This window comes from Xyrauchen texanus, chromosome 44 (assembly GCF_025860055.1).
Source record: "Xyrauchen texanus isolate HMW12.3.18 chromosome 44, RBS_HiC_50CHRs, whole genome shotgun sequence".
NCBI lineage: Eukaryota > Metazoa > Chordata > Actinopteri > Cypriniformes > Catostomidae > Xyrauchen > Xyrauchen texanus.
Window position 1 is genome coordinate 32668667 of NC_068319.1, and position 25770 is coordinate 32694436.

Genomic DNA, 25770 nt, shown 5'->3' on the forward strand with positions numbered 1-25770 from the left:
CATCACTGAGGTGAGCCAAAAGGTAAGATGTATGTTTTGTTAATTTAACAAAGTTGTTTTATTTTTGGTAAGCACTGCTCTGGTATAGTTGAGGGAAAAGTGAGGACAAGTCAAATAAATTTTGTATCACTTCTCACTTGACTTGTTAACACTTACATTAAGCGTCGTGGAATGGAAGAATGTGACCAGAAGTGAAGATTATCATAACTTTTTAATTCTGTTATTTTCTTATAAACATCATTAATTTAGCTTGGGAAGACATTAATGGCCGGACTGCAGTTGTGTCGATTACTTTGGGACTATCAAAATTTGGTACCTGTTGACTTGCATTGTACGGACCTACAGAGCTGAGATATTCTTCTAAAAATCTTTATTTGTGTTCTGCTGAAGAAATAAAGTCATATTCATCTGTGATGGCATGAATATAATGAAAGAATTCTTATTTTAGGGTAAACTACTCCTTTAAGAGTTAGTTATATTGTTTTAATGCATTGTAAAATCCGGCCTCTAAGCTTCAAAATTACCCATTTTGTCATTACAAGGAGTGAAGCAGAATTAACTGTACTTACCGATTTCTGTGGGCCCAAACTGCTGACCGATTTTACATCACTGGATTCTGTTGACGGTTCATTTAAAGACTGGAGAAATATGAGACCATAAAACACATTAGCAATTAATGACAGGAAAAAGGCATCATATATAGCTGCTTATGAATTCTAGCATTTTCTTTACGGTACCTTGGCTCTCCACGGCCAGTCCGAGTCGCCATAGTTGTAAGTGATTTCTTCACCTGGTAAAATGTCTCGTACAGCAAATAGACAAAGATGAGGCTTTTTCTTCACTTCAACAGTTCTCATTTTGCAAGTAGGATTTTTGTGCTCATCGTTGACAAGTCTTCCCAGGGACTTGTCTTCCTTGGATGCATCCATACTATATAAACACACACACACTTACCACTAAAATGTATGCAAGACATATACAGAAGTGTTTTTCACTTCTACAGTCTGTTTCTAAAAATTTTATATTAAAGGCACAGTTCACCCACAAAAATAATTCTCTCATCATTTACTCGCCCTCATATGACTTTCTGTCTCCTGTGGTATAAATTTTTGACGTGTTTTGGTCCTTACAATGTAAGCCAATGGAGTCCAAAGCTTTCAAGCTCAAAAAGGTTATAAAGGGAAAACATACAGCTGCTCAAAAAAATTTAATATTGTGGAAAATTCATTCAAAAAGTGGAACTTTCTATATTCTAGATTCATTTCACATAAAATTTTATATTTCAAGCCTTTTTTTGTTGCAATCTTGATGATTACTGCTTACAGCTCATAGAAATAAAAAATCCAGTATCTCAAGATATTAGAATACAGAATTTATAATACAGAAATATCAACCTGAGAAGAGTTTTAATCAGCTAATTAACTCAAAACACCTGCAAAGGTTTCCCGAGCCTTTAATCTCCGTCTGGTTCAGTACACACAACCACAATCATGGGGAAGACTGGTGACTTGACAGTTGTCCAGACGACACTCATTGACATCCTCCACTAGGAGGGTAAGCCACAGAAGGTCATTGCTGAAAGAGTGCTGTTCCATTCCAAGACCAGAGACAACGTCAGAACCGTCTTACCTGGGTTAAAGGAGAAGAACTGGACCGTTGCTCAGTGGAGAGGCCAGTGTGAAGTTTCAACAGTCAGTGATGATTTGGGGTGCCATGTCATCTGCTGGTGTTGGTCCACTGTTTTCTCTCAAGTCGAGAGTCAATTCAGCCGTCTACCAGGATATTTTAGAGCAATTCATGCTTCCATCTGCTGACAAGCTTTTTGGAGATGCTGATTTCCTTTTCCAGCAGGACTTGGCACCTGCCCACAGAGCCAGAACTACAAGTAACTGGTTTTCTAACAATGGTATTACTGTGCCCAACAATACAGACAAGCTGATGGCCGCTATCAAAGCATCCTGTGCTTCCAGAACACCTCAGCAGTGCCACAGACAGATTGCATCCATGCCACGCCACATTGATGCAATAATTTGTGCAAAAAGAGCCCTGACCAAGTATTGAGTGCATAAATTAAAATACTTTTCAGAAGGTTGACATTTCTGTATTATAAATTCTTTATTCTAATATTTTGAGATACTGGATTTTTTATTTCCATGAGCTGTAAGTTGTAATCATCAACAGTAAAACCAAAAAAAAAAATTTCATGTGTAAGGAATCTAGAATATATGAAAGTTCCAATTTTTTACTTTTCCATGATATTCACATTTTTTTAGATGCACCTGTACCTCTCAAGTGTTTAGTCCATGTCTTCTGAAGTGATACAATTAGCTTTGGGTGAGAATTCAACCCAAATATGTCATTATTCTCTATAAATCCTCCGCTGTAGTTCATGAGAGAAGCTGGTTTACGGTTGTTTGCACTTGACACATGTGCAGAGCACTCTACATTTCAAATGTGAAAGGAGTTATTCATGAATAAAGATTTATAGGGAATGATGACTTAAATTGGGAGTCAGATAGAATAAGAATGAGTAAATGATGAGAGAATGATCATTATTGGTAAAATTGGCCCTTTTACTCTCTTGAAGAAAAAGATCTCTTTGAGCTTCCCTGCTACATCAAGTCAACAGTTCTTGATGTACTTACCACCAATATTTTCCATGCCACTGAAAATCAAACAAGAATGTGCTCTCAGTTTCAGTGTAGTTTTTAGTTCGTTCAAGACTCTCCTTTGAACTCAGAAGTTCACCTCTGTATTCAAGAACAAAGTCTCCTCTGCAGAAAGATTCAGTGGTGAAAACGCCACGGCCTAAAGCAGAAAAAAACATTATTTTGATTACTGTTACAGGGTGTCTGCAATCTCATTTAATAAGTAAAAATGGAAATAACTGAAATGTACTAACATTTTACTAATTCAACAGTTCAGCTGCAATACAAAAGTAATCCAAAGTACTTATATTTGAATTGTCTTGCCTTTATATTTGCTGATGTACTGCTCTTGAAGACCAGGCTTTTCAGTTTCACATATGATGTTATCTTCAGCATCCTGCTGAGGTCTTCTACGTCTTTTACGGATAGCCAGCATGCTGATTTCCACACATAGGGCAATTTTCATGAGGGAAAAAACGATTATATAAAATTAATGGAATAAACAAGCATAATTACAATGTAAAAAATATCTTAGAAAGAATTGTTCAATCAAAAGAGAGAGAGAGAGAGAGAGAGAGAGAGAGAGAGAGACTCCAAATTAAATAATGACAGAATGTTGATTTACATTGGGGTTTAATCTGGTCACAACTGTGATCACACTTTGTTTCCATGTTTGTGGAGTATTACAGTAAGAGGTAAGATATAAATAATGATATACACCAAACTATTTCATTTCTACTTCACCACAGAAAGATAATGTCCTCAAAGCAAAATATGTTCAAATACAAATAGCAAATTTGGTACCTTAGGTACTGCTATTAATGCATTTCTAAGATTTACACTGAATTATATCCATCAATACACAAATGTGACTAGTGGGAAAGCACAAACTTAATTGGCTTAATTGTTTAATCGTCAACTTCGTAATTAAACAGGTTCAACTAACAATTGACATGAAGAACACAAGTGAATACAACGCTAAACATCGATTTATTAGTCAAGAATCTCTTATTGTATATTTTTATGACAAGACATCTTACCTTTTCTTCCTTAATGAGCGTGTTAAGTGTTGTCGTTCGCGGGAAAAACTGTCTTCGCTCCATTAGACGTCATTGTCACGTGTCTGAATTCCCGGGAAAACGAGGTTTGTCACGTGTTAAACTCGCAATGACACACATTCATACTAACAATTTCTGCCATATACGATATAAATAGTATGTTTAGTCTTGTAGGAAGCTTTTCTTAAATTAAATGTTTAGACAAATATTCTGATAACGTCTTTTTTTCTTATTCTGATACAGATTTTGCCAACTATGTATTTTTATAGTGCAAACACAGGACATTTAAATGCTAAAAATGCATAATCTCGTTCTCATGAAAACTGACATTCTACCTTTCGTTTAGTTGAAAAAACGCCACATATCAAATGTCTTTCAAAACATAATTAATCTCATCGCGTTACTGTGTAGTGACGTCACTGCATCTCACGGTCAGCGCGAGAGCGCCCATCCCCCCCTTCAAGACTTTTCCGCGGGCAAATCAAGTGCTTCTGAGTGAAAGCAGAGTGGGGGAGGGGGTTATTTGGGGTGTCTCCAAACTTACACTTCACTTGCAATCTTATATTCTGTTCATTCTAATAAATCAATGGCATTTCGCATTAAATACAAAGTTAGAAAAGTGGCTATGTCTAGTAACATTTCTTTTTAATTGCTTTATTTACACAATAATTTAAATTATCAATATTCTTATGAGTATATCTACTTTATCTTTTTTGAGCATGTCTAATTTTCTTTCCCTTTTTGAGCATGTCTACTTTTCTTTCTTTCCATTTTTTGAGCATATGTATTTTGCATGTGAAGTTTTGCTCTGGATAGGCAGCAGTGATCAGGTGTGTGGGGGAAGGGCAGCCTACACTGACCTGTATCTGATACACTGCACAAACATATAGGCCTATCTTAAATCATCTTGATTTCTGATTCCCTTAAATACCATTATTGTAAGAAACTATGTACTATGGACATAACTTGGCTGCTGGTTATTCTGCATCAAATCATAAAATTATTTTTATTTATTACTTAAAAATACATTTTCCAGCTTCATCACATTACTTTGTCACATGAAAAGCAGCATATACAGTCCCCTTGCGAAACATAAATAAAATAATCTACTTTTAAGGGTTAGGTAAGAATTCAAATGAGATTTGCTTCAAGACAGTAAATTGTATACATGTATGTGTGTGTATATATATATATATATAATAAAGTGCTCCTCTGTGGAGATCATCAAGAGCACCAAATTCCTTGGTGTTCACCAGGCGGAGAACCTCATTTGGTCCCACAACACCAACTCTATTACCAAGAAAGCCCAGCAGCGTCTCTACTTTCTTCGAAGGCTGAGGGAAGCACATCTCCCACCCCCCATCCTCACCACATTCTATAGAGGGACTATTGAGAGCATCCTGAGCAGCTGCATCACTGCCTGGTTTGGGACTTGCACCATTTTGGACCGCAAAGCCCTGCAGAGGATAGTGAGGACAGCTGAGAAGATCATCGGGGGTCTCTTTTCCCTCCATCAAAGACATTTACACTAAACGCTGCATCCAGAAAAAGCAACCAGCATTGTGGACGACCCCACACACCCCTCACACAAACTATTCACCTTCCTGCCGTCTGGCAAGAGGTACCGAAGCATTCGGGCCCACACGGCCAGACTGTGTAACAGCTTCTTCCCCCAAGCTATCAGACTCCTCAATACTCAGAGACTGGTACTAACTGTATATGGTAGAACGACAATAAAACCACATGACTTAACCTGAACATCACAGTGTAGTATGTCACTTTTTTTTTTATTTACTGCAAGCCACTTTGCTTACCCTGGACATTGGTTTGAAAACTGGCTAAAAAGAAACACATTTATCAAGAAAGTCAGTCTATTTTTCTTTTTGAAGATGAAGGCTATTCCATGCACCACTACTTTAAAGAATAAAACAATCTGAATTAACAGAGAAATGGACAAGCCAGATGCACAACTAGTACACAAGTCCATCAGACTCTCTAGATAACTCCGCACAAATCCTAGACCTGTACATGCAAATACCAGTTTTATTCTGCAACATTTAGAAGAGAATAATTTTAGGTAGACTTAAAAGAAAAAAAGTGCCTGACACTGGCTAATAGGAAAAAAGATAGAACATGCAATTTAAATAATGAACTGATAAATGATTCATCCATTCACATGTCTCTATTCTGTACAAAGTTTGAGATGTTGAGCTGTTGTTAAACGTTTGACGATAAGGTGTTCACTTGAAGATCTAGAATAAACTGACTGCTAGGAATGCCTGAGGTGTCAATGCTGCAAGTGTAGGATTCTTGAACACAGCATTTATTTTAATTAAATTAGTCATTTTTAACAATATAAATGTCTTTACTGCATTTCTTGTTACATTTAAAGCATCTTTGATTAATAAAAGTATAATTTACTTACAAAAACATACAAAGTTCATAGTGATCCCAAACTTTTGAATAGTAGTTTATCTGTATACTTGTATCTAGTAATTTGTAAGTATACACATATCTATACTTATACAGTATATGCATACTTAGTGATATTGCACAATTGGTCACTGTACTTTTAAAAACTTTTTTATTTCATTTTTTTGTATTGTATTTTTTCCTGCATTAAATAAATATTCAAAATAACCACTCCAGCAAAGGGTGCAATATTTCCTGTTAATTTCCACTTTTGGCTTTTGTAACATTGTACATCTTTAATGTAAAATGTTGCCACAGACATTTCACAAATGATTTGAACATTGATTATGATTTGAACAGTCAATATGGACAGGCTCTGCACATCATTCAGAATAAATGTATTACCCCTCAGTTATGAAAAGCAATTAATTGTCAATCAGGCAGTCTGCACCTTCTCCCCTGCCAACAGTTTTTGTGACTTTTAGCTCCTGCAACAGGGGAACTTTTTACCCCCAGTACTATCCTTGCCAAAATTCAATGTTTATTGAAAAACTTTTTATTTAATCACCTTCAACAAAACTCTTTTGTCTCAAAATACATAGAATCATTTCAGGTATTCTAATTTTCTACATCAATTTGCAGCATTTTTAAACATTATAGTTAGTGATTTGTTTTCACTAAATTATATTAAATTATAAATTATATTAGCTACATTAAAATAATAATAACAATAATAATAATAAAATAACAAAGCAGCCAAGTATGTCAACAGGAACAACAGGGAAATTAACTATTAAATAAGAATTGTGTTTAAAGTTAAGCTTCTCCTTGTAAAATAAATAGGGCTGGCCCATGGTAGTTGTTTCTTTTCATTCTTTTTCTTTGAAGTAAAAGTTAATATGCTAAATGATTTCCCTTTCGTCAGAAGTCTGTTATGGGTCTTGAAGGCACAGAACTAATGACACTGGGTCTAATTCTAGTTAGATATCAAGTTTATTTTCTGTTTCCAAAAGCTTTTGTAACTTATAACATGACCACGTACAATGTGTTTTAGCTACATTGGTGTAAATGAGGATTACAATAATGACTACAACAGTGTGATATACAGTATGTAACAAAAGTGTTAATTTTGAATTGCTGTTGTTTGAATACACAATACATCTTTTCAGACAGGGTTTCAAATGTCCTAAAATTTCTCAATATCAATTGCAGTCACTCCTCTACAGATTTAATCCTCTGTGTGATGAAATTAAACACAGCACCATAAAATAAACTAATAGTCATCCGTCTTGGTATTGAAAACAACATGTTCTAGTTAATAACGGTCGTATGCTGTATAATAATTTGATAGGAAACAAAAAAGACAACTTGGCTGCTGGTTATTCTGCAATCAATTATTTAAATGTATTACTTAAGAATACATTTCCCAGCTTAATCACTTTGTCACATGAAAAGCAGCATATATCCCTTGCAATAAATAAATAAAATAATCTACTTTTAAGGGTTAGGTAAGAATTCAACTGAGATTTGCTTCAAGACAGTAGATTAATCTCCATGTCTTTTAATATAATTATAGTATATACACACATATATATATTTGTATATATATTGTGTGTGTGTATATATATATATATATATTTGTGTGTGTGTACTGTGTATATATATATATATATATATATATATATATATGACTCATTCCAGAATTGTGGGTACATTTCAAGTAGAGAAAGAAAACAAAAAATAGGATTTTTTTTTCTGTTAAACTTTTTATTTCCATTGAATGCACTTTAAATTCAATATTTTCAATATTTGCTGATCTTAAACTTGCAAGACTTAAAATATTATGACAGAACATCAATGTACTAACAGGAAAATCTGTCAACTCTGTTATAGACAAATTGGGTCAAATATATACAGTTAAAAAATGTAACACAATTTTAAAACCTGTCCTCCCTAAGAGAACTTTTGTCTTTTCATCCATTAATGCAACTTTAAGCATAATAAGATAGAGACTTTTTGTTTTGGGGTAAAAATATCAATACATTTAACTGAAAAGTTGCCAAGATAGTGTGCATTTTCTCTAAGCATAGCTTTAAAAATGAATGAAATCCTTTAAAACTCCATGCAGTAAGAATACTAGTTATGTTAATAAGATTCTGATCAATTTGTTAACAATAAAACACATATGATGATCATTTTTAAAGTAAAACCTTAAACAAACAGAGTTGACATTGATAATAACAGAGTTGACATTAATAACAGAGTTGATCACCTATAGTTAAAAGATCAAACAACAACATTATAGTGATACAATGAAAAACAAGAAAACAAACAAACAAAATAACGTAACATAGGGTGACCATACGTTCTCTTTTTCAGATCTGAAAAAGTGCCCGACCGGGATTTCAAAATTGCCTCTAAATGTCTAGGATTTGGCATTGTCTTCATACTGATGTGCTCTCTACAGTTAGTACTATCATACATTCTGTGTATTTGATACTGTGCATCAGTATTCAAACGTATTTGTCTTTACGCGTGATTATTCTGGCTGAGAGCAGCAGCACGCACTCTTTCAAAATAAAATTTTTTTTACTCCCCTTTTCTCCCCAATTTGGAATGCCCAGTTCGCAATGCACTCAAAGTCTTCATGGTGATATAGTGACATGGTGATATAGTGACCTCAATCCGAGTGGCCGAGGATGAATCTCAGTTGCCTCCATGTCTGAGACCATCAATCCGCGCATCTTATCACGTGGCTTGTTGCGTGCATTACTGCGAAATGTAGCACGTGTGGAGGCTTCACGCTATTCTCCGTGGCATCCATGCACAACTCACCATGCACCCCACCGAGAACTACACATTATAGCGACCACAAGGAGGTTACCCCATGTGACTCTACCCTCCCTAGCAACTGGGCCGATTTGGTTGCTTAGGAGAACTAGCTGGAGTCACTCAGCACACCCTGGATTCGAACTCACAACTCCAAGGCTGGTTGTCAGCGTCAATACTCGCCCCTTCAAAGTACTTTAACTCTCTCGCCTTCACTGTATGTGTGTGCGGGAAAGAGATCACCATTCATGCTCTACCGCTCTCATCCAGAAATATCCATCAGGTAAGTACACTTTAAAAGTACGTTCCCCAACTCTGCATATTATTAAATAGAACGCCTTTGATCAGACTCACGCTTACTACGCAAAGTAATTTCTAAGCTAAAATGTTAACTATATCAAGACAAAATCTAATTTACTACGTATCAGGGCCATTTAAAATAATATGACGGATGACATAAACCATGATGGAAATTGTACAACTCAGTCCTTCACATATGTAGCGCACCCTCTGTGTGTTACCAGTAAAGTTGGCACTTAGCGTTTCAATGGCAAAAAGTCAGAAAATACAATGAAGAACACAAGTGAGGGAGAAGTCTTTATTCACCAATTATCCATACTAAACTTTCCTCGATCTACCTATGTCTTACCGTACATACTGTTATATAATTATAGACTCTTGGACCTAATGTTACCTGGATATCTGTGGTTCAGGGTCTGATTCAGGACTTTGTGGTGGTGTCATCTCTACAAGTCTCTGCTTTTCTGCTCTGCACCTCTGCTGTGCCTCTTTCCAATACCTGCGCTTGTACCTTTTCTCCCTTTCACCCAGAATGGCCACTGTGCTTGTCTGGCCTGCATTTTTCCTTTTGTGCCATCTATTTCTATCTTTTTGCACATTTTCTGCCTTCCTTACAGGGTCGGCATCTCGCAGTGCCCTGTATTGCCATTGCCTTTCTGCTGCTGACAGTTTCATCTGCCTATTATTACATTTCCTTAACCTGAATGATATATAACAAATGTATCATTTACAGTAAATTGACCTAGAATCCATAATAAATGTAAAATAATGCAAAATGCTTAAATTAAATTGGGTACATTTGACTCTGTTAATCATTGTCAACTCTGTTATTGTTCAACTTTTTAAACCACTAACAGAGTTGACGATAACAGAGTTGACATTTTCCACCATTTTGTGCTTTAACTCAAAATGCTAACCTCAAACCAGATACCACATGGCATGTCTAAAAACTGAATTTTATGGGTTTTTGCCATATTATCGTTTTTTAAAAAGTGAATGAGAGATTCACAGCAATATCACAATAACATATTTGACAAATAATGAATCTACTATTGGTGTATCCTAAACATTTTGTACAAATTAATGAGAGAAGAATAATGACATACCTCACTGCTTTCCAGAGTTTCCGCCACAAGAAGTGACATCACTTGGAGCAAGTCACATGCTTTTTCAACAAATGCTTTGGAGTTTTTTTTTTGGTTTTATAACAGAGGTAACAGAGTTGACCAGAACGTAGGGACAGACACAAAATCTATTTTTTTATTAATTAAATTACAAATAATACAAAAAATTTATATTCTATGCAATTGTTTATATAACTTAATAGAGTAAACACAAAAAATATTTGAAAATTAGACTTAATTATTTCATGATAATTCAAGTTGAACGTATGAATCAGGAGGCAGAGACAGTCAATAATAGGTGGAGTGGGAGTCATTTAGTTAATATTTCCCATTAAAAAAAAATCCTAAATATACATAAAGCATTATTATAGTGATAGTGTAATATAATTTGTTATTATTCAAACCTGATTAAATAAATAATAAAAAAAATGTTTTAATAAAAGAAGGTTTATCTGGGAGACTCGAAATGTACCCCCAATTCTGGAATGACTCATATATATATATATATATATATATATATATAACAAAGTGTTAATGAAAAATATAATAAAGTGTTGTGCTGTTCATTGCTCGTCTCTGTACTGCTCTCATTGAGGCGGGGGAGGGGTGCGGTGTTCCCGCGCGGCTGAAAGATACCAAAATAATTGAAGTGGGGAATACAATGTTTAAAAAGATCACTAATAAAATCAAGCGATTTCGATTTTAACACATCCTTTACAGGCATATTTTCACTGAATACATCCAGGTGCATACACATACTTTTAAAAACGTTAATAAATTTAAATATTTGTCCCCTTCTCTGAGAAGACAATGATTGCTTTGCAACGACACGTGCCTTTATGTGTCCATCACCTTCCCTATTTTAAATATTGTTTATACATTTATCTTTAATAAACTAATATCTAAATTACAGTACAATCCAATTGACTGCACTGCATCGTTCAGCGCCGCCTCCGTCTCGGTAATTCTCGGTAACTCTCGGTAAACGGGGCGGTCAGCGCCGGTAGTGAAGTGGCAGAAAAGGATCGGGATTAGAAAAACATTTTGGACATACGATTTTAAATCTCCCAGTGCTTAACCAAAACCACTCTATTTTTTATTTACTCACTAATTATTTACAATGCAATGTAAAATATAATGTGATTTATCCTTATATTCTTTCATGTAAATAAGAACTCTCCTTCCGCCATCTTTAAGGATGACGTAATTGGCTTCTGATTGGTCAGATTGACAAGGTATTAAGTAAGTGCAGTTTCTATAAGAGCCACTGAGTGCGCTGTGTCGAAAAATTCTTACTGGCTTCTGATTGGTCAGATTCCCGAAAGCGTGTATAAAATCGGAAGTGCAGTTCTCTTAGGGGGCGCTGTGTTATACACAAATTGGTGGGGGATACACACTTCAGGTACACAAATCACTTAAAAGTGTTTTTTTGGGACAAGTGAGATTTTAATGCTGGGGACCATTTTAAAGCATGCTGAATTCGTATTTATAATCGATTATAATCGTTTATATGGTCAAACAAATGAGGACACACAAAAAGTCCCAAATTGTCAAGGTGGTGCTCAGTTTACTGGTGTGTATTCTGGTGAAAGTACCCAAAAGTGACATAAGTAAGTACACACACACACACACACACACACACACACACACACACACACACACACACACACACACACACACACAATTACATCTACAATTCTAATGTTTTTAGATAAAGATTATTGTAATGACCACACTATGCCCACTCTAAAATAAAACATTTCATTTTTTGAGAATAGAAAAAATATATACTATTGAATATTAAAATATACAATTGAGGATGTCCCCAAAAGGAAGCTTTGTCCAATTTAGCTCATGTCTGGGGATACATTTGTCCTGTCTAATTACTATAGATAAGTATACAGACACTAACTGTATACACACACACATTGATCTAGTGTCTTTAGTAGCATCTGGATAGTTAAGTGTTTTGAAGTGGACACCGTTCAGAATAATATCTTATCTGATATAGTTAATCAGTCTAGTTCCTCAAAAGACTTACTTTAAATTTGACAGTTTTAATTATTATTTGAACATATATTTTGACATGTAGGATGGAACATTGGTTTGTCTGCTTTAAGTGGTGATTGCTTTAAGACTACATGAGAAGCACAGCATCCCCTAGATTTAATTGGAAATATAGCAATGAAGAGTTAAATATATGTACAAATAATCAATGTAAATTACATATCACTTTATATACAACGAATAAAAGTGTCAAATATCAAAATCAAATCAAATCCCTTTATTGTCACAATACCATCTCCACAAATGTACAGGTGTGAAAATCTTGAGTGGATGCTCACCAGCTAGGCAGTGTGGACAAAAATCAGACCACAAAATACATAATAGACATGTACAGTATGAATAATATTTACATATACAATATACAGTACACTTAAATTCACTTAGACATAGTACTAATGTACAGATAATATACAAGTGCATGAGGACTAATATATAAATATGAATATATCAAATATACTGAATGTAGAAAAATATAGTGTGCATAAAATAAGACATTTTGGTTTAGTATTTGCACTGTTTTAGTTTGAGCAGCTTTTTTGGAGTAACAAGCACAAAATGAAATGAGTTATACATCATACAACCAATGATGTATTAATAATAAGTAATGAGTGTAGAAATTAAAATAGTGACCATATTAGTATTGTTTTGTTGTTAAACACTGTATTAGTATGCTAGCCTGACATGTTCATGAATATTTATGTTTTGTTTTATTTGAGAATATTGAACCTATAAATCATATTTTCTCAACTCAGACCCAAAGTAGCATGGCTGTAACCACCATAGAAGGAAACACTGTTCAGATTAGTGCTTGATGAATACAGATGAAGTCAGAAGTTTTCATACACTTAGGTTGAAGTCATTAAAACTCATTTTTTAATCACTCCAAAGATTTAATATGAGTAAACTATAGTTTTGGTAAATTGTTTATGACATCTAATTTGTGCACGACATGAGTAATTTATCCAGCAATTGTTTACAGACAGACTATTTCACTTTTAATTGACTAGATCACATTTCCAGTGGGTCAGAAGTTTACATACACTGTTAAATGTGCCTTTAATCAAACAAACAAACAATAGTACGCAAGTATAAACACTAAGGGACCACACAGCCATCATACCGCTCAGGAATCAGTTACACCAGTTCTGTCTGCAGGAATGAGACAAAATTCCAGCAACTTATTGTGAGAAGCTTGTGGAAGGAAACCCAAAACATTTGACTCAAGTTAAACAATTTAAAGGCAATGCCACCAAATACTAACAAAGTGTATGTAAACTTCTGACCCACTGAGAATGTGATGAAAGCAATAAAAGCTGAAATAAATCATTCTCTCTACTATTATTCTGACATTTCACATTCTTAAAATAAAGTAGTGATCCTAACTTACCCAAGATGGGGAATGTTTTCTACGATTAAATGTCAGGAATTGTGAAAAAGTTTAATGTATTTGGCTAAGGTGGATGTACACTTCTGACTTCAACTGTACGTATTTTTCAATGGCTGATTTGTAAACTAAACATGTGGTTACAGCCTTGAAAACTACCAATAGCTGCAACATTACTAATCCTGACTCTTCCCACAGCAGATTTCTCTTTTCCTGAGAGTGATTTTGTATGTTGTAAAGTGCAGTCAGTCTTTCAGGGGTCTGAACAACATGTCTTGAGTTTCAGCTCTTTATTGTGTCTGTGTCCCTCAGGAGCTAAACTCACTCAGTTGGTCAGGATTAGTTAACCACTGCTAGTGCTGGTCTTGGTTTGACTATAGTGTAACAGTATGAGATGGTGAAATCATAAGAAATCTTATGAGTAACCACATACAAAAACCTACAACTTTAACTGCCATATAGAAACAGAAACCAACTAAACATGTTATTAAAATTTGTCCTTAGATTAACCCCTAACCCAAACCCCAAACCCTAAACCTAATGATTTTAATTGCGAAAAAACGTCATTGTACTACACAAGAAAGAAAATATTGGCCTTTGGAACGAGACAAGAGAAGTAAGTGTACATGACTGGTTGATCTAAAATTTAAAAAAAATGTTGTCAAATGACAAGTCATACGATATCTTATGATTCTGCCATATCTTTCGAATTATTACAAGTTGTCATATTTAAGCTTTTGGAGTCATTCTCAAATCTCAGTGTTATCTTGTTGGGATAATCCAGTTTGATTGACTTTAAGTTCTGAATCCAAACGTATCATTTCTTACTTGTTAGATAGATTTTGTTGATTGTTGTATATGATGTCACTGTAATAACGCTTTTTAAAATTTCGAGTTGTTTTTGCTGTTGACTCTTTGGTTTATCACAATGTCAGTAAATTCTCACAAGACTTTAATTTACTCAGAACATTCTTTGTATTTGGCCTTTCCATGTCACAGAACGGTAACAAAAAACAGCCGCACTGCATTGAAGTTGAAAGAATGATGAAGGAGAAAAGGCCTTTCTTCATCAAAACAAAGAGAAGAGCGTGATTGGCAAGAGAGGCAGGAAATGACCTCAGGGCTTAGATCATGTGATGTGAGATGTAGGCCAGAGCATGACAACAACTCAACATCCTCAAACACACTTGACTGGCCTTAAAGTCTTCCTTCAGCTTGTCTTCAAATGATTGATGTATTCACCATCATGCACCATCTTTACAAACACTTCTGTACACAACATCTCCATAATCAAATACAGCGAGGACAGTAGACATAATGATTTGACCAGGCAGATTAATCATCCGATAATTGCCCATTTTGAGATAATCAGAATCAGCAATTACGGTTCACTATTGGCTGATTTAGAAAAGAGGTCACTCGGTCTTGTCAATTGTGCAAATTTTCTGTTTTCCGATATTTTTAGTGAGTTTTGAGTAAATGTAAAATAAGTGTTCGTAAGTTGTTTACATCTAATTTGCTATATGTATATATATATTGTCCATTGGCCACCCTGCTCTCTTGATATCAGCCATTAAAAAGCTCTCATTTCATAAGAAATCGTACTGCTTATACACCAGCTAATCAAATATGCTTCATCTCCTTAAAAACCCTCATATTTACTTCCATCGTACATAAAACGTATTTATCAATTACAGTCATGGTCACTGGTTCAAATCTATAGATTGGTTTGGATATGGGCTTTGGTTTGGGGGATTAAAATGACTAAATATATCACAAACAAGCTTACTGATCCAGGAAGTTTAGTTTTTCCATCGTACAGAACAAAACTTTTTACATTACTATCTTTGTCATTTTTATGGTTGGTGTAAGATATTATGTAACTGGTCCTACTCAACCTGCTGTATGCAGACGAACTGGCATCTCCAGCATGGGAGGCGGGCACACAAACAAGAAGGCTAGTGCACCCCTTGATGCCAGGGGAGTGAGGCTTACACACTGCATGGCTACCTACCAGCTGGCTGCCATTACAGTTACACTTGATTGTTAGGTTTACATTTGCATCAAAACAGAATTTATCTGTCAGATTTTGTTGTAGAAAGGTCAGGTCAGGTCAGGTCAGGTCAGGTCAGGTCAGGTCAGGTCAGGTCAGGTCAGGTCAGGTCAGGTCAGGTCAGGGGACAAATTCACAATGAACTGGCACAAGACAAAAAACACAATGGAGTTAAATAGGGAAGAAGACAAGGAGATAACGAGGAGGGCAAGTGAAAACAATCAAGTAATAATCAGACAGTTAACAAGGCAAACGAGAGGGCGGGGTTATCACTGAAGACAGACACAAATGCACAAGGGAATGAGAAAGCACAAACCCAAGTGTTATTCACACAGCACAAGACAAAACATAAGTGCCTAAATTCAGCAACAGACTAAATCACTCAAACCAAATGAAGTGGCTGAATCCAGACACAAGCATAAAACAGACATAGAACGCTTACTTGTCAGGGCTCTGCCACAAAGGGGAAAAAAAAACCCAAACTAAGGGAGGAACCCTGACAGTAACAAGGAAGAAACAAAACATTGGGGTCTACGAGGAAACATGGGAAGTGTAAGTGGTGTATAAGTCATACATTTTCATACAAACAAAGTCGTATGATTTCTTACAAATTTACCATCTTTTACAATTCTCTAAGTTCTAATAAGATCAGGCTGGAGTGTGTCTGACATATGACAGTGTATTACTGCATGATAATGAAGTGCAGAAAAAGTAAAAGAATAAAAAAGTGTGTAAAATGGCATATTCTGTTTCTCCCAATTATACTTGCTTTTAATCAAGCGCAAACATGAAGTTTAAGGCAGAATTGTCAATTAATTGAACTGGCAAAGTTGAAATTCTTTTTTAACGTATCATTTGATTAACCGGTGAGTAGGAGGTGTTTCATTGCTGTTTGAACGCATTCAACAGATGAGCACTTACACTGAGAGCCCAATGTGCTCACATGCATTTTTGTCCACATATAATGTGGTTGAATTGGACAAATCTCAAAACATTTTGGGTCCCATACACCTCTTACACAGCCTGTAGTGTTGTGTTTCAAATGGATTGCCCCAAAATGCATCTTAATACCTGGTGAAAACGGGGTCTATGAGACTTCACTTGAAACATCCCAACATGGTTTTCACGTGTCACAGTAGATCATTTTCACCAGCATGTTTCAAATGGTCACCATCCTTCATTTCTTTGACTGCATCTAAAGGTGTCAGAGTGTTCTCATCTATTTGCTGTGATACAGTTTGTTTAATGGTCAGAGGTGGATTGGCGCATCTCATGTCATGAACACACGGTTTATTAAATCTTGCTCAGTGTATGTTTTCCCCTTATGTTTGCTGTGTTGTGACATAATCAGTCTTAGTCAGGTGACCAAAAACGAAATGCAATTCAAGTCAAAATAATATGCCAAATAATTGCAAGAATAATTGCAAGATCAAATAATTGAATGTTTAGTGACATTTGTAACGGATTGACACAAAGGTAGCATGTTGAATAGAGTAATTGTGTATGACCTTTACCTCCGCTGTTGAACTGGGTCACGTTCAGTAATGCTCTGGTCAATATTGCTTGGCTTTTGTCTCTTATTTGCCTGAAGAAACATTATGGATGTTTCAAAAACATGACCTAAGGCTCAGGTCTGACTTATAGAAAATAAAAGACTGAGATCTTTTCATGTGAAAGTCACACACACTGGATTGTGTGTTTGGTGCTTTTTTCAAAATAATTTGTCATGTCTTCTTAATATTCTTAGTTTGCAAAGGCAGATCTTTGAACTGAGATTTAGATTCATCTTTATTCATTGTTAAAAGATCAGTTGAAATCTCCAGAATAGTGTTGTATGTGAAGCCAGCACATTCATGAGAGCAGTGAACAATCATTTAGTTCTCACAGGGTGAAGAAAATGAACACAGAACTTAGAGCAGATTCCATGCGAATAAAGGAAACACATGCAGTGAATGTGAGAGAATTATACTCCTTAGGCTTCGTATGATTTCACAGCGGGAATTGAGGGACTACTGCGTTCAAATTTTCACTAAAACATGGCTGCATGATAACATTCCCGATGCGGCAGTTCAGCTAGATATCTTAGCCTCTTTCCGCGCGGACAGAAACTCATTGCCGGTAAGACAAATGGAGGAGGACTGTGTGTTTCTGTGACACAAACTGATTTGTAAATGCTTCCATTGTTGATGCCAACTGTTAAGAATCTGTGGAATATTTAACAATACAATGCCAGCCCCACTATCTTCCGAGGGAATTCAGTTCTGTTATTATCACTGCTGTTTATATCCCACCGAGTGCCAAGGCAGACACAGCACTCGCACGTCAGTCAGCATCTAACTCAACACCCCAAGGGATTTTTCATTGTAGCAGGGGTCTTTAATCATATCAACCTAAAGAAAGTTCTACCAAAATGCTACTGTGGCAGGGCGGAGGGCGGGGCCGGGTCGTGATCCTATGCACCCGGTCCCGTATTAGGCTAATTATGCCTCCGTGAGGTTTAAAGGCTGACTGCAGAGGGCCGTGCGGGAGAGAGAGATTGTTAGCGGACATGTCCGTCATGTGTGTTTATGTTGTCTTTTAAGTTTATCATTAAAACTATTATTTATATTTAAAAGCCGGTTCTCGCCTCCTCCTTTCCATTGAGTACCTTTACAGCTACCAACACGTTTCTGTTCTCACAAGAGGAGTGAAAACTTTAGACCACATTTACACCAATGTTCGGGACTCATACCGGGCCCACCCCCATCTCGGGAACTCTGATCACTCCTCTGTTATGCTAATCCCTGCATATTGGCCACTACAGAGGAGGGGGAGATCAGCCATATCACCCTGCAGCTCTTGCCTAGTTGCCCACTATAGCTAAGCAGGCCAGTACCTGGATGGGAGACCTCCTGGGGAAAATCAAGGTTGCTGTTGGAAGTGGTATTAGGGAGGCCAGCAGGGGGTGCTCACCCTGTGGTCTGTGTGGGTCCTAATGCCCCAGTATAGTGACGGGGACACTATACTGTAAAAAGCACCGTCTTTCGGATGAGACGTTAAACCGAGGTCCTGACTCTCTGTGGTCATTAAAAATCCTAGGGCACTTCTCGTAAAGAGTAGGGGTGTAACCCTGGTGTCCTAGCCAAATTCCCCCCATTGGCCCCTATATATCATGGCCTCCTAATAATCTCCATCCCTGAATTGGCTACATCAATCTACCATCTCCTCTCTGCCAATAGCTAGCAGGTCATGTTTGTAAATGAGAAGTGGTTCTCAAACAGTTTACCTGGATAAATAAAGGTTAAATAAATAAATAAAAATAAGTTTCTAATGTTATCAGAACTTGGCCAGAGGGTGCCATCTCAGCCCTTGAGTACAGATTTGTTCACACTGAATGGAACTTATACAAGGAGGCTGCCACATCTGAGCGAAACACAGACTTTTAGTGTGTAGATGATGTTGCTGCCTCACGTATCCATTCCTCCCAACCAGAGGCCCTGGTTTAATATAGAGCTCCCTTCTCAAAACACAGGATGATGCCATCAGGTCTGGTGACAGCTGCATTGAGGGAAGCCAGGAACAACCTCACTACTAAAAAGAGCCAAGGCCACATACGCCAGGAGAATCCAGGACCATTTGGAGACCAATGACCTCCAGCGCTTGTGGAAGGGGTTAAAGGAAGTCACAGACTACAAAAGCAACAGCCACAGCATGTTCACAGCAAGACTATGAGCCAAATTACTAGAGAGCAGAGCGGCACCTTCCCTGGAAGGATGGAGTCCGTCTCTCTTTAGCAAGTCAGGCCTACCCCAATAACTCTTCCAATTGTTTATAAATCCTATTCTATTCTCTAGACACCACTCCAGCTGTTCAGTGACACTTATCTGCTTTATACCTCGTCGCCACGACGAGCTGGTAGGGGACCAGAGCATATTACAGTGTCTGACATCGTTTTTGCAAATTCGCACACCTCGCGAATGCTAAGCATGTTAGCATTAGACTGCACTTGTAAATTTGATTTGATGTTAGATGCTCTGGTACCCAAAATGCATTTAACAATAGTGGCTGGAGTCTCTATTTCCACATTCCTTATAATAGAATCACCAATAACAAGGGCTCTTTCAACATGATTCTCAGTGGGTGCATCACTGAGTGGAGAGAATCGATTGGAAACCCTAATAGGAACTGGAGAGTGGTGTCGCTTTTGCTGAGCAAGTATGCCGCCGAGATGTCACCTAAACACCCTGCTGCAGTTGCTATAGAGCCGGAACCAAAATGTGCGTGTTGCTTGCTGTTCTACCCACATCCGAAACAGTATTGTGACAGGGCGGAGGGTGGGGCAGGGACATGTTTATACACACCCGGTCCCTTATCAGGCTAATTAAGCCTCCAAGAGGAATAAAGGCTGACTGCGGAAGGTGGTGCGACAAGAGAGAGATTGTTTACGGTCAGTGTGTGTTTTTGTGTGTTTGGTCATGAGAGATCGCTTACGGTCATGTGTGTGTTTGTGGCTTTTTGTTCAGTTGTATATTAAAACTATTATTTATATTGTCAAGCCGGTTCTCTCCTCGGCCTTTCCATTGTTCCCTTTACACTGGTGCCGAAGACCTGGGAAGGTTGAGGGATACGCCGTAGTAGAGTTCTCGCCAGTACCATTACATTTATCACATGTGAATCCCTCACTGCTGATGGAGGAGGCTATTGTAAACATGTGACATGCAATGCAGGAAGAAATAACATGAGCAGATGCCATGACTTACCGCAGTTGTTTGTTGTGCCCGATGCGCACTGAAAAATTGCAGATGTTAAGGATTAAAGGCTGAAAACAGATATGCTAAAAATCTAGCAGGCTACAAAGACAGACTCGAGCTAGGCGCCAGCAGCAACAGGTAAAATACACGCAGATGAAATGGTAGAAAAGGGGAAAAAACTGAAATGTGAGGTAAAATGACAAAGGATAAAACGATGGACGTATGAAAATAAGAATAGCAATGCTAAGCAGGCTACAAACACAAACACTCGTGCAGCATGCCGTCAGCAACAGGAAGTGACAAGAAAATATTAGGGCTGTCAAATTAATCTTATTACGGTCCGGGGGCATTGCGATTTATTGCTTGAATTTTTTTAGCGCGTTATTTTTTATAAAATTAATCACACCGAATGAACGCGTTAAAAAATGAACGCAATTAAACGCAATGCCCCCGGACCGTAATAAGGAAGATTCCTGAGAAATGCAAGCTTGTAGTACCACCTGTTTACTCCAGAGGGCAGTAATTGAATCTTCAGCTGTATGAGCAATGCACAGTTTATACAGTGAAGAAAACACCCTTCAGCAGACAGCACAACACAAACATGTGTTGCGTTATTGCATTCAAAACACTTGATGCAGCGCAAATCCGAACTAAGGGATCTCAAGATGTGTCCTAAGTAATAAACTATATTTAACTTGACACAAGTTTATGTTTATGAGGCAACGCACCCGAGACGCTACACAAGCATGTCTGACGCTGGTGTACATTGACGGGTCATTAAACAAGCCCTCATAATAAATCTCCAGCTGATTTACAAATTCACTTGTGAAATGGATTGCTGTGAACTGTATGCCAATCATTGACTTATAGCAAACAATACATTGTATTCTAAAGCCGCGTTTTGGATTGTCTTATCAATGATGAACTCTTCTGCCACAAGAATGTAATGCATTTTAATTATCTGAATATTTTTTATTTTATATATATAAAACATTTTTAAATATTTAAAGATAACTATAATTATTTCATCATTATATATTGAATTATTGTTGTATGAGGGGCGAATTTCTCAGGAAATATTTATATATGTGATTAAATGCGATTAATTGATCGGGACAACATGTAATGAATTTGATTAAAAATTGTAATCGATTTACAGCCCTAATATATACATTCAAAGCGCTTCACACAGTGTCTCATTCTAGGTTTTCTAGGATCAAGATGGCGGCACGAATGCATCGCGACGCTCAGTGTCTCTCCAGATTCTGCAAATTAGTAGTAATATGCTTGTTTATCTCAAGTATTCTCGGTAAAAACAGTTTAGTGTACATATCGTACACCCGACAGGAACTTTTGGTCATCAGTTCCAGCAATTCTGACATCGTTATTAACGTACTTCCAGAGATCGCTAAACCAACGGGACCTCCGAACATCCCCACACCGACTGGAGGGCTCTTCAGACAGACACGCAAACAATGCCCCAGGGGGTCACGCGGTGGAATTCGAGCGAGGCTAAAGCTAACTCCACATCGACTCACTCTTCCAAGCCTTTTCCTCTCCAATGTTCGCTCGCTGGTGAACAAAATGGATGAACTGCGGCTGCGGATCACCACACACAGATTGATTATGGACTGCAACATCATGATTTTCACAGAAACTTGGCTTCACAGCGGAATACCCAACAGCGCTATCGAGCTAGCTGGACGCTGCCTCCTCCGTGCGGACAGAACAGCTGATGACTGCGGTAAGACCCGAGGTGGGGGTTTGTGCATTTATGTCAACAAAACATGGTGCACGGACACCACCATCACCGATAGTCACTGCTCAGCTAATCTTGAGTATCTCATGGTTAAGTGTAGACCTTTCTATTTGCCCAGAGAGTTTACATCAACTGTAGTAACAGCAGCCTACATACCACCGGATGCTAATGCTAAGATTGCCATGAAAGAACTGCATTCTGCTATCAGTAAACAACAAACTCTGCAATCCCGAAGGCAGCCTACACTGAACTACTTCTATGGCCGCTTCAATAGGGACAACAAGGAAGTGGCCATCAAGGCTGTGGTCTCTGCAGTTCGCCAGCCCCTCACACTCTCCTCAACCGATGTGTGTGTGGCACTGAGCAGGATTAATGCACGCAAGGCTGCTGGACCTGATAGTATCCCCGGACGCGTACTCCGGGCCTGTGCTGTGCAGCGCAGCTGACTGAGGTTTGGACTGACATATTTAATCTGTCACTAGACCAAGCAGCTGTCCCCGTGTGCTTTAAAACCACCTCCATCGTGCCGGTGCCAAAACATTCCAATGCAACAAGCCTTAATGACTTCCGTCCAGTTGCACTCACCCCTATCATTATGAAGTGCTTCGAGAGGCTGGTCCTGGCCCATCTCAAGACCTGCTTATCACCCTCACTGGACCTCTTCCAATTCACCTACCGTCAGAACAGGACCACAGAGGATGCCATCTCTACAGCACATCACTCTGCCCTGTCCCACCTTGACAATAGCAACACCTATGTGAGAATGCTGTTCATTGACTTTAGTTAAGCATTCAACACCATCATCCCCTCCAAACTGATCACCAAACTCAGTGAACTGGGCATCAATTCCTCCCTCTGTAATTGGATTCTGGACTTCCTAACCAACAGTCCTCAGTCTGTTAGGTTAGCTAATCACACCTCCTCAACCATCACCCTGAACACCGGCGTACCACAGGGATGTGTGCTGAGCCCTCTCCTTTACTCCCTCTTCACCTAAGACTGCACACCTGTACATGGCTCTAACACCATTGTCAACTTTGCAGATGACACTACGGTGATTGGTCTCATCAGTAACAACGATGAGATGGCCTACAGGAAGGGGGTTCAGCACCTATCATCGTGGTGCACTGACAACAACCTGGCTCTCAACACTAAGAAGACCAAAGAGCTCATTGTGGACTTCAGGATGTCTAAAGCTGGCACACACACACCCATTTCTATCAATGGGACTGAGGTGTCCACATCTCTGAGGACCTCTCTTGGACCCTCAACACCTCTACCCTGATCAAGAAGGCTCACCAGCGTCTCCTCTTTCTGAGGAGACTCAAGAAGGTCCACCTGTCTCCTCAGATCCTGGTGAACTTCTACCAATGCACCGTCGAATGAATCCTCACCAACTGTATCTCAGTTTGGTATAGCAACTGCTCTGCCCGTGACTGGAAAGCACTGCAGAGGGTGGTGAAAACTGCCCAACGCATCACTGGTTCCTCACTCCCCTCCATCGAGGCCATCCAGGGTAAGCGATGCTTGCGTAAGGCGCGCAGCATCATCAAAGACTGTTCCCACCCCAACCACAGACTGTTCACCCCACTCCCCTCCGGGAGGCGTTTCATGTCTCTCCGCACCTGTACCAGCAGGTTCAGAGGAAGCTTCTTTACTGCAACTGAACTCTAGCTCTGCATCCCGGTGACAATTGACTACCCCCCTCCCCCGGACACTACTCTATCCCACCCATTCTGTTATATTTATTTATTTAAATGTACATACTGTAATTACACCTATACATAGCCATATTCTACTACTCTTCATACTATTCATTCTGTACATACACTTATTCTTACTGCTCTTATAATGTTACCACACTGCACATAGCTGTACATACTGTACATATCTGTCTATATGGTTCATACAGATTATCCATATTTACTCTGTTTTTCTTACTATATATTCTGCTAATGCACTGCATATATCTATATTATTCTACTACTATTTTAAATGTCTCTGCTACTACATTGCACATATCTGTACATGCTGTTCATACACTACTCATATTACATAGCCATATTTATTCTGCTCTTATAACACTGCAATATATTTCTTGTCCTGCCTATGCACCACCTGTCTATACTTGATTATCACATTGCACTTTTCTGCTTTTTGCACTTCTGGTTGGACGCAAACTGCATTTCGTTGTCTTTGTACTTGTACTCTGCACAATGACAATAAAGTTGAATCTAATCTAATCTAATCATTCACCCATTCACACACACACACTCACACACCAAAGACGGCAGAGCTGCCATGCAAGGCGCTAGCCTGCCATTGGGAGCAACTTGGCGTTCAGTGTCTTGTCCAAGGACAATTCGGCATGTGGAGTCGTGTGGGCCAGGCATCGAACCACCATTATTTACAACCCGCTCTACCACCTGAGCCACAGCCGCCCCATTGTAGGTCACTGTGTCAAGTTAAATATAGTTTAATACTTAACACATCTTGAGATAGATACCTTAGTTCGAATTTGTGCTCCATCAAGTGTTTTGAATGCAAGAATGTAATGTATGTTTGTGTTGTGCTGTCTGCTGAAGGGTTGTTTTCTTCACTGTATAAACTGAGCGTTGCAATACAGCTGAAGTTTCACTTACTGCCCTCTGGAGTAAACAGGTGGTACTACCAGCTTGCATTTCTCAGGAATCTTCCTTATTACGGTCAGGGGGCATTGCGATTAATTGCGTAAATATATTTATACATTTATTTATTTATTTTTTATTTTTTATTTTATAATTATTATTATAATTAAAAAAAAAATTCTTATCTACCCTGCTACGTACATATGTTCATCTTGGTTGGTTAAAATTCATTTGTGTAGTATATATATATATATATATATATATATATATCTTTGTCTGACCTATTGTACTAAGAGTAACTGCAGTCTAGCTTTCACATATTAAGCCTACCTCACTGCAGTACTTGCAGACTAGGCAAAACTTGCACTACAGGAGCTACCTAGAGTAATTACTGCCTCACAGTATGGGTGCCTGCACACATAAAAAAAAAATAAAAAATCTGCATTCAATATTTATTGTTTATTGTTGTATTCAGTATGTGTACTTATTTATCATGCACAGTGTTGTTTTGTATTGTTGATTCATATTCACTTTTGTATTTTGTGTTTCACTAATTCATGTGTCTACCTGTTATAGTCTTGTAAAATGGAAATGGTACATGGTCTGCACTTATATAGCGCCTTTTTTAACCTTAGAGGTTACCAAAGCGCTTTACACTATGTCCCATTCACACACACTCATACACCAATGGCGGCGCTAGCATGCCATTGGGAGCAACTTGGGGTTCAGTGTCTTACCCAAGGACACTTCGGCATATGGAGTCATGTGGGTCGCAACCC

The 25770-nt window shown here is 38.0% G+C and overlaps 1 protein-coding gene across 4 annotated transcripts in view; it reads left to right on the forward strand.

Annotated features, from left to right (window-relative positions):
• LOC127636986 (multiple epidermal growth factor-like domains protein 10) overlaps positions 1 to 25770 on the forward strand; it is a 149337-nt gene that overhangs the window by 37389 nt on the left and 86178 nt on the right. The gene's annotated exons all lie outside the window — the stretch shown is intronic.